A 17,204-nucleotide genomic window follows, 5' to 3' on the forward strand; every position below is an offset into this window, starting at 1 on the left:
GGGACTTAATCTTATAATAACTTTCATTTATTTTTAGGCATTCATATGTCTCTCTAATATAGAGGGCCACCCTACAGCCTATTCTTCCTCATCTACCACTTCTGAAGTGTTAGTAACCATTGATTGCAGCACTCCAGTTGTGTGAGTCATCCCTCCAGGTTTCCACGACGACAACTATGGCATAGTTTTCCTGCTGCACAGTGGCCTCCAACTCCTCCTGTTTATTGCCCGTGCTGTATGCATTGGTGTAGATGCACTTCATCTGGGCTAATGATCCTTCCACCACTTTGGGGAGAGAAGTCCTAATTGCTGTCTGACCATTCTCAGCCACTTCTGTGGTTACTAAACTATCAGTGACCCCTGTGTTTTTGTTGTCGCATGTATCACCATCTCCCACCTCAACTGAGACAGCTGACTGAAGGCCATCCTAAGGCTCCTCTCCAATGAGCCTGGTTTTATCCCCTTCCCCTTGGGAGCCTAGGTTAAAGCCCTTTCAATGACCTTTGCCAACTCACACACAAGGATCGTCTTCCCCCTTTGAGACAGATGTACTCCATCTGTACCAGCAGACCCAGTGCCATATAAACTTCCCTGTGACAGAAGAACCCAAAATTTGGATGGTGGCACCAGCCTCTGAGCCATGCATATTTTCTATTTTCCTCCCTCTTTCAGTATTTTTCTCTCCCACTTGAGTGACTAATGAAAAAAACACCTGCACACCTGAGCCTGAGTAGTTGTCTACTGGCCACAGCAGGTATTTTTTTTCCACCTGATGGTGACCCTGGGTGTTACTCAAGATCACTATTGTAAAGAAAGATTGTTTTCAAAGGTAAAGATAAAACATATTTTAACTGTTACACAGAAGAAAATGTATGTATTCCAATACCCAATGTCTTTGTTTTTTACCTGTGTCTTCAAATCATAGATGGTTCCATTGTCATCCTGAAGTTTTTATCATCTTTTTCACTTACAGTTTTATTTGAAAACCTGTTATGCTATGTCCCCAAATTAATGCCAAAAAGAAATGGAGAGTCAGTGATTTTTAAATTGTCCTGTTTCTCTCTGATATCACATCATTATCACATATCATAGCTGGATTACCACCAGTGCTCATGTCCAGAACTAGGACCAAAATACTTTTGTTATAAGGTGATAAGGAATGGTTAAAAATACTGCCTGTCTTGAAATGCAGCATAGATGCCTTTGAAAAACCTGATAATTCAAAAACCATTCTTGTATCATCTCTCTTATATTATTTTGCTTTTTCCTTTCTCCCTCCTAATTTGGTTATTGCTTTGGCTTTTTCTCCTTACCATCTTTATATTTTTTCCGTTTGTTTCCTTGCTTTTTTTTTTTACTCTTGTTCTCTGTTCTCCTGTCTCCACTCCCCAGAAGCTTTTACTTTCAAGTCTAGGGCCAGCCACAACCACCTCTTCATTTCACCTTTGTCTTCTGAAGGCCAGAGCAAAAGTGACAGTCAACCTGATTTCAGTGATCCAATTCTTTCACTTTCCCTCCCTATTCCCTGCAATCACAGTTTGAAAGGAAACAGCACTTGCACTGAAAAGCAGCATATGCATGAGGCACTTGGGTTATGCAAGAGCATTGCTCTGTGTTCCCACTCTTTCACAGGCAGAGAGTGATGAAATCTCTTGTAACTCATAGTCACACTACTTCTCTCCTTTATATCTCATTTTCTGAGAAGGAATATCTCATCCTGCAGTCCTGGCAATGTGAAAGTATACACACAACCTGGACTGTGGGTGCAAATTTTGTGTTCCAACACAACTGTGTTTCTGTGTATCAGCTGGATCAGACTTGTAATCTATTTTTCCATCTAGTTATTTCCAGATCAAGTAATTTGGCTGGCAAAGCAGTAAACAGAAGTGGAAAATATTGGATAGGTATATCTGTAGATAATACTTTCTGTTCTGTCAGTATGCTTGCATATTTTATGCTTATATAACTCTTTTTCTCAGTAGACAGTGTTCAATGCCTTTTCTGTTCTGGACCTGTGCTCTCCCTTTTGAACTGTCACTACTATGGAGTCTCACTTGCAGTGTCCACAACCTCTTGAGGGCCTTGAGATGCTGATATGGTCAATTGGCCCCATGCTTTCTACTCAGTGTCTAGAATCCAGGTGTTCCACACAGTAATTTAGAAATTTTCCATACTGTGACTCATTTCCAGATCAAGACCTTATCATACAATTAATTTTTCTTAGGAAGTCAGAGAATGAGACTGGCTATCACTGATTTTTAAGTGCTACTTGTGTGGAGAAATAATCATGCTTACACAAAAATTCTGTGGACCATATGTGGGCACCATAATATTTTAAAACACTTAGAGTGATATGAAATTGAACCTTACTGGCTGAATTGGAGACCACTTTGATAACAGCAGGGTGCTGACATAATGTCTCGTTCTTTGGCCTGTTCTCCTCAGAATTATAAGAGTGTTCAGGCTTCATTAACAAGTCATGCATTTGTATTGTTTTGCAGTGCTAAAGATACCTAGTTCTCTCCTGCACTCAGAACAGGAATCTGGATTGCTGCAAATAATTGCTGAGAATCATGACTCCTTGATAGCAGCTCCTTCACAGAGAGGCTTTGCAGCTTAGTGTGTGCTTCTGACCAGTGATCTTGATACACTGCCTGGCATGTCCCTGAGGATGAAACATAGGGTGGCTTTCCTCTCATGCCACCTATTACAACCTCAAGATACCTAAGTCATTGCCAGTTAGCAGTGATGGACAAATGTCTTTGGAAGCCAGTTCACCCCATCCTAAGACAAGTGTCTTGTGACAGGTAAGCTAATTGCAATGATGAGTAGCTTAACTTGATACTTTTAGAGACAACTACATTTTAGTATAATGTTTGATCCTCTACAGGTTCATTATTTTTTTTATAGAGACACTTGATTTGTATTTCAGATTGCTTTTGAGCATATCCACTGAACAATGTTTTAAACTTGTTGTGATTAAGGACATCAGTTTAGGATGGTGGAAGTTAAAATATGCTCTTGTTCTCCATTTGTTAACAGTGAGAAGAATGCCCCAAGTTACCAGGAAACAGTGTGGAGTTTCAGACTGAGGAGAGTTGTGAAAAACAGCTTTTAAAGCAAATTATTTTGGCTCTGGCCTTGATTTGTCTTGTATATCTCTAGTTCTTATCCTCATAGTAAAAGAGGGATATTGGCTTCAGGCTACTTTGATGAGTTCAGTTCTAAGAGGTACAGCCCCCTGGAAAGAAAAAAAAAAAAAAGGAAAAGGAAAAGGGGGAACTTCTTATCAAAGGTGATTCAGTTAATTGGTAGAATATCTTCTCTTTGCATCATTTGTTGCTAAGGTTGTTCATTTTCTACCTGGTATGTGCAGTTCCATGGCAAATGTACTACATAAGAAGTTATCTTCAAGTGACCACCTTGGGCCCTATTCTTACAACATAGTTCCCTATTTGCCCACAATTTCCCTTTCAGAAAAGTAGACAATTCACAGAAGAATGTAGTCCTTAGTAAAAAAGGAGATGAAAAACATAGATATCTTTTCTTACTATTTACCATTTATATGCATACATTACAGATAAATAAATTATTAAAAGAAACAGAGGAAGTTCTTCAAGTTGTAAGAAATGTCAAAAAGGAGTAACACACAACTGGCATAGCTTAATTTGATATGGTAACTGGGGATCTGAAAAGGAATATATCTTTTTGACACCAAAATTGGTGGAATGGTGATGTGCAACTAAATTACAAACTTAACACTTCGGGGAACCTGTAGTGTTTTAAAACTTTAAGAAGTCTTAAGGCATGCACGTTGAGAAGGAGCAAACAGAAACGTGAGGGATAATTAAATGAACCAAACTTAGAAGTGACCTTCAGTTGGCTAGAACAAAAGAATTACTACTTCATTCTGGATTGCCTTAAAAAAAAGATAGCTGTAATAGGATATATAATTTGAATCAGCAGACTCAACAGCAGAGGAAAACTGCCATTAGTTTTAACAGGGTTAAGTGAAGGGATTAGGAAGGGATGTGGCAAGAAAATCTAGGTTGTTGCCTCTTCATTTATTTATTTCGGCAAGGGAAGATATTCTCTACAGGTATCAATCCGTTCAGCCGTTGCAGCTGTGTAGCTGCTGCCCTGTACTTGCAGGCCAGCCTCCGTGTCCCGAGGCCAGAGGCGACAGCAGGTGTCTCTGCTCCCCAGCACATCTCCGCTCCCGGCCTGAGCCACCAGCGGCAGTAAAACCTGCCCGCTCCTCCGTCGAGAGGAAGGTGCTTTGAGTGGCAGAACTTAACTAGGATGTGAAACGCGACGGGCGAAATACCTTCTAGAGGCAAATCATTGCCCGCCAGTTACACAAGGCAGATTTTCCTTGGCAAAAGCTGATTTGGCAGGCTGGCTGCTGTCATCATTTTTTTATGATTGCTTTTCATATTTCAAACATCCTAACATGCGTTTATCGTGCTAAAAGGAGTGTTTGGAGGGGTGGGGTGGAACAACATTTGTCGGTATCTTTTGGACTCTTGCTTAAAAGTAGCAGTTCCTTAATTTCACAGGACATTTTCCTTCCCGTGCTCATGCTGCAACTTCAGTCACAAGGCACGCTCACAGGTCTGATTTACCTGAAATATTTTGGGAATAGCAAGTATCTCCACTTAAATATACAGCGAAAATATATAGCACCGGAAAAGTCATTACCTCCCTCCTTTCGCAAGCAGTACCAGAGGGGAGCACATGACGTTTCTTTTTCTGTGGGTTTGGGTCTCCTAACAGACCTGAGGACCTGCTCCTGCTCGTGGGACCTAAGCAGCTTTCATAGACTCATAGAATGGTTTAGCTTGACAGGGTCCTTAAAGATCATCTAATTCCAACTCCCCCATATGGGGACAGCTAGACCCGGTGGTTCCAACCCCAATCCAACCTGACCGAGGAGGGTGCATCTACAACTTCCCTGGGCAAGTGTCGGCGAGGAGGGTATTTTGGGGCGAGCGAAAGGGGGGGGAGGGGTGGCAGCATCCACGCCAAGGAGCGCCCCACTCATGACACCAGCCCGCAAAGCCTGTAAGCGGTTAACTTCTCTCCCCGTCTGCCCGTCCTGGCTCCACGCCGATGCTCGGACGGTACAGCCCACCCGCCCGCCCCGGCGGCGGGGCCGGGGAGAGGGGCCAAGGGCGAGGCGGGGCCGGGCGGAGGAGGGAGGGGCTGTGCCCGCCAGCCCCGCCGCACAGAGCCCCTCGGTCGGCGCAGCAGCCGCGGCTCCGGGCGGTGGCTCTCGGCGGCGGGTGGGACAGGGAGGGCGCCCGCGGGACAGGTAGGCAGGGACTCGTCCCGTCACGTCCCGCCCCGTCTGGCAGGTGCGGCGCCGGGAAGCTGCGGGACCGGGAGCGGCTGCGGCGGAGCAGCGCGGCGGCATCCCGGGCTGGGTCGGCGGCATCCCGGGCCGGGTCGGCGGCATCCCGGGCTGGGTCGGCGGCATCCCTGGTCGGGTCGGCGCCCCGGAGGGGTCGAGGCGGCATCGCCCCCAGGGCGGGGGTTGCCCTTACCGAAGGTGTCCCCGAGATCGCGGTGGGGTGCCGGGGCCGCCGAGTGCTTTCTCGCGGGTGGGCGGCCGGGCTGGCGCGGCGGCTCCGGGCGGGCTGATCCCGCACTTCCCAGCCATCGCCTCCGGCCCTGGCGGTCCGGAGTCTGGAGGGGCGAGTCAGTTCAGGCAGAGGATTTGCGCGAAAGATCTTTTTCTAAAGGCCACCGATTGTTTTCACGGAAAGCTTTTGGCTTTCCTAAGCAGAGACTGGAAGGAGGGTGCATACTGAGACAGAGGCATGTTTGTGTATGCATGTAAATAAGCATGACCTGCACGTGAAAATGCACATCTGTTTAATAATTTGACTTCGTTCCATTGTACGTCTTTTAGCAGAAGCTGCCTAGAGAAATTCTCGGTTGGGTGGTATCCTGTACAGATTTTCTTTTGGCGACAGTAGCATAAATACTTCCTATTCTGTGTTTCAGCCAAGAAGTAGGCTCGATCTGGAGATGTAGGCACAAATTGATTAGGGAAAATAAGCAGCTGCTTTTCTTAGAATGAGCTGGGAATGCAGGGATTTTTGGTAATCTTATGAATGACTTGACTGTTGCTGCCAGTCATTGAGTGCTTAAATGTAGTCAAAGCAGACGTGTAGTTCCCAAAATTGTGTACAGCTCTGAAGTTCTTTCCAAGTACCAACTTTTGATTATAGAGTGAGTTTAAAACCTCGGTTTGGAACATGCTGTCAGTACTGAAGATGTTTCATGGCATACTTCCTCAGGTTTGTAACTGAGCTTTGGCAGTAGCAGTTTGGAAGGCAGATTAACATAGTGACTATATTTAGGAAAAATGTTTTTATCCAGCAACTTGAAAGAATAAAAAAAACCAAAACCAAACCCAAACAAAAAAAAACACAACAAAAAACACTGAGTCTGAAGAGTGACATTTTTTTCCCAGCAGATAAGCCACAGACCTCTGCTGCAAAGTCTTTGAAAGATGCTTTGACTGAGCAGCATGTCTGATGGGAGACTGAAACTGAAAGCTGGCTTCAGGCTTCAGTTTCCTTGTCAACACCCCTAAATGGCATTTGTGCCCAATAACACAATTCTGGGAGGAAAGCATGCGTAATTAGGTATGTGGATGCTTCTTGAAGTGCAGAGGAGCATGCAACTGTCTGTGCTGGAATACAGAATTTAGGAAGATAACAGCCTGGGTGGTGAGATTAACTGTATCAGTTGCTACTCAATGGACCTGCAAATTAAATGCTAGTGGGAAGCATATTATTATTTCACATCTCAAGTCAGAAAGGCCAGTTTGGCAGGTGTGTTCCAGATGTTTAATAAGCTGGACAAACAACATTATTTAGGCCCAACTTTCCACTTGTTTGCTCATCTAACTCATGCACCTGCACAGCATCAAAACATGGGAACTTATCTAGTAGAATTTACTTAATTTTATTATACAGACAACTGCAGTCACTGTGTGTCCCTGTCATACAATCAAATGTAAATGCATATTGCTCCCACAAGAGGCAGATCTGTTACATCATGTCAGTATTGACAGTTAATATGCTGTGGAGATGGTATGGCCTTGCATTTGGCTTCTTAAGCTGGTGCGGTTTTAAGTCTGCAGTGTTGCAGGTCTTTGCTAGAAAATTAGCAGTTCACAGGATTGGCAATGAATTTTCTGTCTCGCTCACTGATTACAATCCATATCTGGCAAAAAAATTCTCAACTGCTGGCTGCTTAGTCACCTATATGAAGTCAGCTAGTTGTATCCATTTCATTTCTTGGAAATCTCTTATCAGAGTTCCACTGTTTTGAGTATGAAGTGGTGAAATGGTCCAGAGTCTGCACTGTTCTCCAGGGGCAGGGCTGTGCATGCCAGTTTCAACTCCCCATAGACAGCCCCAGTAGAAAGAAACTGTACTGCCTTTGCCTCAACAGCGTGATGCTTTAGCCCTTGGTATGCCATAAATTCTACCATTTTGCTGCTATAGCTAAAATGTGCATAGCTAATGTCAACACTGTAAATGCAACTGTAGGTGTAGGGTGGGCAGCAGGAGGACCTGTCCAGGTATTACAGTGTTCATTGAGCTGTTCCTGCCCTGCAGATGAGCAGGAGAGTTTGACCAAGTGAACTGTCCTTTTTGTGACTCTTAACCTCATTTACTGCAAAAGGATGTGTTCTGCTGTATGGGGACAGACAGATAGGGAAGGAAATGCAGTTTAACAAAAGCAGGTAACTCATCTGTGTGAAGAATGCTGGACCTGTATATTAACATACTTAAGTTTGATTAACATCTAACAGAGTTTGGAGTGGCTTTTGACTGCAGCTGGTAAGGATCCCTTGAATTTATATTCAGATTACTTGGCAAGAGTTTTGCACCTTGTGTCTAACATACCTTTATCTTGCCTAGGCATTTTCACTTCTTCTGATTAGGGGAAGTAGGTAGCTTTTGAGGAAGGAAAAATTAAACACTCTTTGGATATGTGCTACAATTTTAGAAGAAATTAAAACATATTGTTTATTTCATAAATAATACTGTAACATAGATGTGATCCAGTATATTATTTTCTTTAAATGGAACACAGTGTAGAGCAGTAAAAATCTACAATATGTATTTCTTTAGATGTGGAATGGAGTGGTGTAGTGGAACTACAAAGTTCTTACATCCTTATTCCCATTAAGCAGTGTTTTCCTTGATGAAGTATGCCAGTGGCACTGAATTTATCTATATAGTAGTTAAGTTACTGACTCTCAGTCAGCAATAGAATTTGACCCTGATTTTTAATAATAAGAGATGAGTTTCCCAGTAATTGGTACTCATATTCCCCTTTGAAGATTTGAAAGATAAGCTAGAATCAGCATATCATGAACTTAAATGTAACTGCATTATTTTTTAATCTATGAGAAGAATCTATGTCTTGGTATTCCGAATGTTTTTTAATGAAAAGTGTATGTTTCATCTAAAGCCATCTGTCAGAAAAACAGGAGTAGTATTCTGGGGAGGGATTTGCTTTACTACAACAGTTTTATTGATTGTGTCAGCATTCTTGTTAATTAACCCATTCAAAGTGTCTGGTATTTAATTGATGTTTTGCTTGTGTAAGGATTTGTGGTTCATGCCTTTGGAAGTACACATTAGGTTCATATTAAAATGTAGACAGCTAGCTCTTCATGTTTTATCTGTGTTTTGTATCTGATTGTCAGAGAAATTAGCCCATAGTCAGCAATGAGGTACTAATTCTGAGCACATTTGATGTGCAAGACAATGAGAGAATATAGATGGGAAAGCATGATTTTAACTTTGACACTGACTTGCTGTGTGACCTCAGGAAAGAAATTCAATCTTTTTTCTGCTGCTGTAAAAAAACACTTTTCTAATCCTACCAAATTATTTTTGTTGAGCACACAGAGATGCAAGTTAACTCTTGCAAAGAAATTTTGCTATAAAGATATTGATGTGTTATATTTAAAATAGAGACACCAACAGCTGTAGTTTGTACAGCTTTAGTGTCCCACCACTCCAGTCACAGGAGCTGTACAACAACACAAAAACAGTAGTGAAAGTGATCTTGTCTATTAAAAATCTAAAATTTAAGACAAAAGACAATGGGAAATAAGGAAGGACAATGAAATAATGAAAACAGTTGTCAAGTCACAGTCATATTATTATTCATCAAAAATCATGGAAATTAAACATGTCTAAAGAGATTAATTATGTTTTTTTTCAGGTGAGAGTCTTCAATAAGGAGACAGTGTATAACCACTTCTCTGAAACACCAGTGTATTACCAATAAGGGCTGGTACCATGGCCCTGACAGAGAAGGGGTCAACATCTTAATTATTAGGATAAATGCTGGGCATGGGAAGAAATGATGAAAGGCAAGGCGAGGCTCAGTGAAGGGCAATGCAGTAGTTGGATTTGTCAGGCTGGACAAGAGAACACCAACCCGGTTTTGTGGCATGGGTGAAGTTGTCCAGACAGGGGACTGAGAGACTCTGCACCAGCCTCGTGGTGTCTCTCATAATCAGTGCTGGTCTGGGAGGTTGTGCTCTTGCAGTGGCAGGGGACATACAGAAGAAGGAAGGCTGCTCAAGAAAGAAAGATGATCAAGAGACCCATAATGTGTGTTTAGGGTGACTGACAGATCTATGAGCACTAGTGGAGTGGAATGCTAAACTGGAGTTTAGCAGAAGGTAGGTTACTTTGATGGACTGCAAAGGAAGGGAGAATGAACCAGATAGAAACAATAAGTAAGCTGGTAGTTTGTTGTTCCATACACATCCCCATTTCTTTTGGAAAGAAGCCATTGGTTTGTAAAGTTTTCTGTACATAGCAAGCTTTATGCTGTGAGTTCTTGCCATATCAGGGGCAGGTACTTCAGAGGCAGGTGCAGTGAGCCTGCTTCAAAGTGAGGAGTGTTGTATTCTGTAAGTAACTGTACAAGACAAATTCATGCAGCACAAAATGATTCAGAGACACAGGAAGGGCAGGAGGATGTAATTCTTAACATATTTTGGTCTTAGCCCTGTGAGAATATTTTTCATGAATGAAAACAAAGACATCCGTGTAGGGTCTCCATGAGTTCAGCATGTTCACAGCATCTTTGGAAGTTTTTCCTATACAGAAATCTTGTTTATCCACTTTTCAGGACTTTTTTTTGTGTACTTGATGAATGTAAAGGATTTACTCGGCAAGTAGCAACATTGTCACCTGGTAAGTTACTCATCTTTGCCTTGTGGAAAAATGTTTTGTTGAGAAGAATATTCAAGGCAGAGATAACTTTGACTTGGGATTTTTCTCATCCCCAGCTGTTACTGGGAACAAAATACTCTGCTATCCAAGGGCTTAGGAAGAGTCACAACGAGATCCATGGTGTGTCTGGCAGTGCTGCACAGCCCCTGTCCTCTGCAGCGGTGCCGCAGCTCCACGGCACTGCCAGCCCAGGGGTGGGAGCTGCCTCACAGCTCCCCACCTCTGCCTGTGTCTTGGGGTGTCCGTGGGGAGCCAGATGGGCTGGAGGAAGCTGGACGCTGCATCTTGCTGTGGCATATAGTTTTGACCGTCTTAATTCATACCTAAAGATCAGGGCTACAGGATGCATCTGTCTGGTGTTGCAGAGGCAGGCAGGAACGGGGAGGTTGTTCGCTGCTGGAACAAAGGGCAGGAATTTGCAGCTGCTTGTCTTCCCCTAGACTGGGTTTTAGGGGAATCCCACTGCCATGCTGGTATCCATCTGACCTCGCATATGGCAAAGGTGAACCAAATCAAACTTACTTCTGTGTTTTCACTGTTGTTGCCTTCATTCAGACCTTTTGTACCACAAAAGTTTATTTTTTATTAACTGTGTTTCTCAACTCTTGAGTTTGGTGTTTATTCAAGCATAGTGAACAGCACAGTGGCTATTTTATTTTACTTCCCCTTTTCTTCATCTGACCCATGGAGAAGTTTCAGAATCAGTTGATTTGGATGAGAGCTTTTGAATCCTGACTTTGAAAGTTTTGGCGTTGCCAAACTGATTAACTAAAGAGGAGCGAAAGAGTTTCGATCACAGGGCTCTGCCAAAAAGAGTCCCCAAAGTGAATGTTTTGTGTGAAAGCATGCCTTGTAGTTTAAGCCTGGAGTGACAATGATTGTAACAAAACGCTGTTCATGTGACAGCTAGACAAAGAGGCCATTATGCACGGCTGGCTGGCATCAGATCCTCCTAAAGCCAATAGTCAGACAAAGCTTGGTTGCCCCGAGAATGTGAATTTACTGGAAGCACTTGCATGTTAAAAAAGAAGAAAAAGACGTGTGAGTGTGTGCACATACATATGTGTGCACCAAGGTCCATTTAAGTTGCAAGTACAAAATGACATAATTGATTTGTTCATGGTTTTTTTGGAAGTTGCTGTAAGAAATCACCAAAAAACATGTAACGTAGCACTGAGGACAGACATGGTGGGAATATAAGAGACTATCAACAGACCAAGTAGATGTTCCAGTTCTTTTGCTCTGTGCTGCAAGATTGCTTCCTACATTGTGTTTTTGAGCATGTGAAACTGAGTTTAGTTTTATAAAAGTGTTTATAAAATTTTGGACTGCACTGCTCTGTCAACACACATGTTATAATCACTGGAACTTAGGTACAAATAATTTTATGTGTGTTCGTGGGAAGCATTTGTTCAGGGACTTAAAAACCCTCTTCAAAGGGTTCAAGACCACTGGCAAGAATCAGAGCACTTAATATATGAAGAAATGTCCTTGACAACTTGTGAGCTGTGGCAATCTTGGCCCCAAAGGCATCAGCCCTTGTAAATCTACTTAAAAAACAGTATACAGCAGCTGGAGTGAAAAGCTCTTCAATTAGAGACGTATTTGTTTAAAAACAACTGTTTCACATTTGCAGCCCTGAGGGATGGATTGTCTTCTTCAGGGCACAAGGAGGTGGCATCTGGTGACAACTCAAGTCCTGGTTATCACACCCAGCAAGGGCACTTTGGCCTCATTCTCTAGCTACTACTGTATGTGACTATTTTTTTGTTTTCCTTTATTTTACTTTTTTTCCCCTCCTTTTTTTCCTGATTTCCTTTTTGTTTCCTTATCTTCCTTTCTTTATTCTCCCATTCTTTTTTCTTTCTCCCTTTCTCTCCCTCCCTCCCTCTTCCTCTCTGTCTCTCTCCTCTTCTCTCTTCCTCTCTTCCTTTTTTCTTATTCTGATTGAAGACCGTATTAAACTAGTGTTTGCGCTTTTCAGTGGTATTTGCTCCTAAACACTTAGAGAAGGGAAAGACATAATTCCACCAGAGCAGTCTTTGCCTGTTTGTTGGTTATTGGTACTGGTGCAAAAGACAAAGCACCATGAGTTCAAGTTATTTAATTTCATGTAAGGTTCAAATATGTTTTTTTAATTTTGCCCTGACTGTTACATTTTCTGAACACAGACATTCAAAATAGACAATTATTTCATATTCTGCAGTTGACACATTTTTTCCTACTTTACTTACACTTTCCTAGTGAATATTTTACTTTAGAGAAGCTTTTGAAGTTTAGAGAGGAACAGAAAGAATATTCTGCAACTGGTGACAGAGTAGTTTTGAATAATTAATCTTTTTATTTATTCAGTTTTCTGTCGTTAGGCTTTTCTTTGGAAGGTTTTTTTGTCTATACTTTTGGGAGAGACAATTACCAAAATTACTTATGCCCATATTAAGAGCTTTCTGTCATCAAGAATTAATCTGAAGAAGGTCAGGCTCTATTTTGTGTTTGGGGTATAAATGATAAATCAAGACGCATGGAAAATTGGTAGCTCTATTTAAATACACCATACAAGTGCCTGAAGAGCTGGTGATTTTGTTACTTCTGTCTGCACCAGTGTAGGGCCAGGCTCAGACCAGCGTGTGGTGAGGGCTGCCCTCAGCAGCCAGCCCTTCCCCTCACTCATCCTGCCATGACTCCCAAGGGTGGTTGCAGGCTCTGTAGAAACGTGGCACTTTCGCTCACCTATTTCTTATTGTGCCAGGTGGCTTGTGGTTGAGGATCTAAACTAGGGGGCTTAGGGATTTTGTCTGAGTTTTACACATCAGTAAAAACCCCAGCCAATTTTGGCCTGCCACTTGAATGGGGTTTTTGGTGCTTCTTGCTTCTTATTTTATCGTTAGTGTGCTCGAAGAGTCTACTGTTCCTGGGAAAAACACCAGGAGGTGTTTGGTGCAGGAAGCAGCATTTGCAGTTAAAGACTCCTGACCAGCTTCTTCCTGCAGAGTTTACATTACATGTTTTAATGAATCTTTTTCATAGAAAGAAATACTGAGGTTTCAGCCCAGCTGGTGTCAGAGGGACTGAGTTGTGGTCTAAGAAAGTCAGTGATTTGTCTGAGTAAGTCAGGAGAGTAAACACTCGGCTAGAGAGGTTGTTTTGTTTTTTTCAAACACACCTTGATAAAAGGACCAGTACTTGTCCTAGTTTGAGGACAAATTTTTTTTAAGCTGTTAGAAGGGTGCCAGACTGCACAGAAATTAGGATTTCCTTTTCTCTTGCAAGCACTATGGAAATGGTGTTTGTGGTCTCTCTATCTGCTGCCATTAGAGGATGTTTGTAGGGCACTGCACAGCCTTAAGACAGCAGTGGATTTTAATTATCCATTTATTAGTTTTTCATCAGTATGAATGTTCTAAATGTGCATGTCATGTGAAGCAGCACATTGTCCATCTCCTGAGGAAAGCAAAGCAAACAGCCTCTCCAAATCTGAAGTCCCACCTCTCATGTGGCACTGTTACTCAATGAAAGGAAATGTCTACTTCCAAATACTAATGTTTGGATTTGTACAAGTGAACTCATGTCCTGGGTATGCTTTATTGTTCAAATTGTATCCGCCTGTACCATATTTGGTTTTGGGACCATGGAAGACAAGGACATTTGACTATGTATTATAAAAATTACGGGTAGGGCTTGCTGCAGAGATGGTACTGTGTGATTCTTGCCTGCTATATGTGGTTTGGTTAGGTGTTGGTGTCTCTTGTGAGGAGGGCTTTCACAGTCCTGTTTGATGTTGTCAAGTTCTTCCATTCTTTTTGTAATTGAAGTATCCAAATTACCAGGAACACTGACATACAAGAACTTTGAATCTTGTGAAATTTTGTTTTTCGTGATGCAACTAGGAGATTTTCAGGAATTTAAACACCTCCAGAAGATTTTGTGGAAAGATGGGAAGGAGATCTACCAGTTGCGTTCAACAGGTCTTATTTTATATTCTCTCTAGAGCAGTATTTACTTTCATGGAAAATCTAGATAATTATTACAGGAATAAACAGTCATGGGAGTACCATTTGCGCATTTGTACCATTGTCCTATTTGCCCCTAAATCTTGTGATGTTCCAGGGCTGTTACTCATGTGCTTTATGAGTTCTCTCGTGCTTTGTCAGTGAGCAAGTGAGTATCCACAAACCCTGGTTGGTTCTTCCATCAGAGACTTTGTGTCCCCCACTGCTACTTCACAGTCACTTCTTCCAGACAAGGGTTATGCTCCTTGAAGCAGGAGAGGTGAAACTGTTTAAGAAGTAATCAGTATCTGACAACATTGGCTGTATGGTGGTTGGAGTGCATAGAACAGAGGCAGAATGAAATGCGTGTTGTTGCTTTGCCCTTTGGTGGGAGTTTCTAAAATATTGCAACTAAGGAGTTTCCCTGGCAGCAGTGCACTATGATTAGTATTATAATAAAGTTATCTATCTATCTATCTATCTATCTATCTATCTATCTATCTATCTATCTATCTATCTGGATTCTGATTAACCACTTGATTGCTTTTTATGCATAAGAATGCCAGTTAAGACACTGAATTTTTTCCTGCCATGATTGAAGTTCTTGGCACCTGGGGTTGGATGGGTGCTGCTGCTGCTGCTTTGTCCTGGTGGTCTCTTGCTGGCATGATACACAGGAAAGAAAAAATATCTAACATTGCAGTTTGTCGATGTCATGTTTATGAAGAGAGGAACTGGAAGTCCAGGAGCAAAATCCCATCTTCCCAGCCCTGCTGGCTGTTTCTCTTGCCTGCTAAAGTGCAGGAAGTCTGGTCCTCTACCATGTGTAACAGCCCTGGTAAAACTGTGTTTCCCTTTCCATACAAGGGACTGAGGACTTGGCCCAGGGTCTGGGCTTCATGTGGGCTTGGGTGCTCCAGCTGTAGCTTGCCCAGGATTGAGAGACAAGCTCTGCCTTTCCAGCAGGTTGAGAAGTTGTCCCTGCACAGGGAGGCTCTGTGTCATGTACGCAGGTGTTTGCCGTGGGGACTGTGCCTTCCACTGGTTTGACAATTGCAGCCTGTGCAAATTGTGACCCCATTGCACCATCACCACCAAAATCACAGATTGTGTCTTTGCTATCCTCCTTTTTCCTACAAAACCCCTTGAAACACACTTGTCTCCTTCCCTGTGACATCTTCCTGCTCAGACAGTGGAAGTGTAAAAGCAGAAAAGTAATTTGGGTCCTTTTTTCCATTCCAGCCGTGGACCTTGCGAGAGCTGTGGGTTGGCTCCTTGCGGGGGGCGGGGGAGACCCCTTAGGGCAGGGAGCTGGAGAAGGGAGGTGACAGCCTGGGGACAGGGAGCCGGGGGATGGGGGTGACGGCCCATTCCCCGCCGGCACCGCGGCTGGTGCGTTGAAATCGCGGCTCCGCCTGCTCGGGAAGGGAGCTTTAGTGCTGCTTTAATCCGCGCCACATGCGGGTGACCCGAGCAAACCCTGTGGGAAGACAGAAGCTCTGTTGTGTGCTTGCGGACCAGTTGCTCGGAAGCTGATGTACAGCTGTGGCCAGGCTTGTTTGGAAGTGAAGAAAAATTTGGTATTTTAATTATTTATTTAATTTTTTTTCTTTTTTAATTCTTTCCAGGCTGGTATTGTAAATAACAACTGTTTCTGGAGGGTACCTGCCAGTAGATTCAAATGCGTTTTTTAAATGGAGCGGTTGATTAGTGAAGATTTTAGCTGTGTGCAAAGAATATACCTTTTTTTTTTTTTTCCCCCTTGTATAATTCTAGTTAGTTTAATTTATTTTAAAATAGAAGGCATAGACTAAAAGAGGCTGAGGAACTGATTTTCTTACTTGCATTGAGCAAATCAGAAATAACACAAGTGAAATCAGTGAACTTTCAGAGTCACTGAGGTGAGTGAACATGGATCGTATTTGCATTGCTGAGGTAATGCATTGTAGGATTGGTGAACACACATACACACGTGTCTGTGTTGTCCAGGTGATCCAGAGCTGCCTCCACCAAAGCCAGAACAACTGGCCTCTTTTAATAATTTTCTTTTAGAAAAAAAGCTAAATTGCCAGCTCTATAATGGACTCTGCTGAAAATGCATGGCAACATTCATGCTCTTTATCCTTTAGGGTTGTTCTGGATTGAAGGCACTGCATGTTGCAAATAATCCTATGCAGGGATGCCACAGGAGTTCATCACTTTAAGACAGAAGATGGGACTGAAGAGAAGTGAGTTTCACTAGTTTTGGGGAAGCTGTTGAAACTCTGAATCCACAAAAGACTGCGTTTTTGATTATTGAACAAGAAGCTTAGGTGAGTAGTTGTTGAAAAACAAAACAACATAACAAGAGAGATGCTTCTTTAAGTATCTCTGCTACTGTCAGTACATTTTTCCATCTCCATAATCCATTTTAGAGAACTGGGGGCCAGTCTCATCTCTGGAATAATATTGTTCCTATGCAACTGTAATGCACTTTTCAAGATACTCTTAAGATTTTTAAGGTGTTTGAAGGTATTAACTCCAGAAAACAGATTTGGTGTGGTTTGGTTTGCTAAAGTAGTGCTGGGATGCAGGAATGAATTGCTCTTCCTCATCTGCCAAGGAGAGATGATGTAAAAAAAAGTCTGAGGTTGCTGCCTCTTGGTCTTCAGTAGCAAACTTTTGGAATGAAGTAGTAATCTGTTGCAGTCACTCCAAAAATGTTTAGTGGCACTCAGAAACATCCTTGGAGGTTGTATCCTAGGATGTACTTTAAGTTTCCTCTTCTCTGGGAGTCTCTCACTACACTTCCAAAATTCCCCCACTTTCTGTTGTATTGCCTATCTCCAAGGAAATGCCAAAGTTTTGTACGTGGAGGCTTTATCGTAGGCATATGTGTGTTTGTCTTCATTGCAGTTTCCAACAAGACTACCAGTGGGAAAAATAAAGA

The 17,204-nt window shown here is 42.5% G+C and overlaps 1 protein-coding gene across 1 annotated transcript in view; it reads left to right on the forward strand.

Moving 5' to 3' along the window:
• Positions 1 to 16,501: 16,501 nt before the first annotated feature.
• Positions 16,502 to 17,204, forward strand: part of MEGF10 (multiple EGF like domains 10) — a 93,597-nt gene continuing 92,894 nt past the window's right edge. Inside the window, exon 1 of the mRNA XM_051643206.1 lies at positions 16,502 to 16,587. The gene's annotated coding sequence lies outside the window, so the exon portion shown is untranslated. The remainder of the gene's footprint in view (positions 16,588 to 17,204) is intronic.

Source organism: Apus apus, chromosome Z, assembly GCF_020740795.1.
Source record: "Apus apus isolate bApuApu2 chromosome Z, bApuApu2.pri.cur, whole genome shotgun sequence".
NCBI lineage: Eukaryota > Metazoa > Chordata > Aves > Apodiformes > Apodidae > Apus > Apus apus.